Here is a 1,575-nt window from a genome sequence, read left to right as displayed (position 1 = left end):
GAGTATTTCCGATTTCGATTTTTGGCAAAAAATTGTAAGAAGATGAAGACTTCTTGCACTTTGCTTATAACATGTATTAATAGGATTATCATTGAAGTTTGTAAAAATATAAAAGAAAAGTCTGTAGCAGATAAACTGTTCCAGTAATAGTGTCCGAGATTACATGTTATCCGAACATCCGTTAATTACTCTATAGTGGTCCAATGAAAGATGAGTATCGATTCTGGCCTGGTCTACTGCTAGTGGCTAGGATACCAGTACTATTATCAGTTACTTTAGTTGACAGTTTCATTCAGTCACAGCACTTTCTATTGTCAATGCTATTGACAGTGTTAGCCATTGTGCTATCATTGGGTTATTGTTTTGGTGGAGTTTACAAGAAAAGAATGAACAATGTACTTGAAGTTTGGTTCTTATTAAACTTGTGCATCATGATTTCTTTATCTGTAGTCTTTACTGATGACAGTAAAGTATTGATCTGGTACAATACTTGTTTATCTGTTTTTATTTTTAGTTTTATTTTGATTATTGTTTATCATCTTCATCTGCAGTTATCACACATGAAATGTTATGATGCTCTAATTAAGAAGTTATTCAAGAAACAAGATGAAGATGATGATCCTCTTTTAGATGTAACTGAATCATATCTAACTGTTGATCAACAAAAAAGGAAAATAGTACCAAGTTCTACCAATTATGTCAAACGAGAATCAGTTGTTGATTTGTTTTAATCTTTACAAAGTATTTTGACATCCTTTTTTAATTAATCATGTTATTTTTATTATCTATTTTTAGTTTTAGAAATTGTGAGCTATTATACATAGAATGTTCAGTGTGATAATTTTTTTGTTTTCTAATTATTCATGATGTTTCACTCTACAAAAAATGAATAAGGTTTAGATGGTGTACCTTGTGGGTGGAAATTTTCACTCAATTTTAGACCTAAGGCTACTTCATAACTTTGTGACTCTTAAAGGCATTAACATTAAAATTCCTAAAATATATTAAAACACCAGCAGTGATAATGACACAATAAATATATTACATTTAATAATAATAATAATAATAATAATAGTGTAGTTTAGATGTGGGCATTTAAAGGTATTTAATAAGCAGGGGCCACTCCCGACTGACACATGCCCCATCGCATGCGCACATCAGACCTTCCAGTCTTTGTGTGTTGGCTACCCTCGCTGCCATTTATTACTTCAGTTTACCTTCACTCATTTTGGGTTTCTTCTGTTCATCATGCCGAAGACTCGTGGTCGCGGTCGCGGCCGAGGCCGGTGTTGGAGGGTAGTTGGACCCCCCCTTATTTTTGGACCGGGGGTCCAAGCGCTCGCGAGTAGTTGGACCCCCCCTTTAGTGTAGTTGGACCCCCCGCTTGTGCAGCTAGCACTAAGTCAGGTCGCAATCACGCACTGACTTACCAGCTGTACTGCTATGGAAGACTTTGAGTTGGTTTATACCGAAAATGATGAGACTTTCGACACATTTGATGACCTTAGCAAGGATGAAGGTATACCACATAACAGCCTATTATTTTTGTTTTATGTTATCATAAGATACTGACAG

The sequence above is a fragment of the Amphimedon queenslandica genome, unplaced genomic scaffold, assembly GCF_000090795.2.
Source record: "Amphimedon queenslandica unplaced genomic scaffold, v1.1 AMPQUscaffold_13496, whole genome shotgun sequence".
NCBI classification, from domain to species: domain Eukaryota; kingdom Metazoa; phylum Porifera; class Demospongiae; order Haplosclerida; family Niphatidae; genus Amphimedon; species Amphimedon queenslandica.
This window is presented reverse-complemented; position numbering follows the sequence as displayed.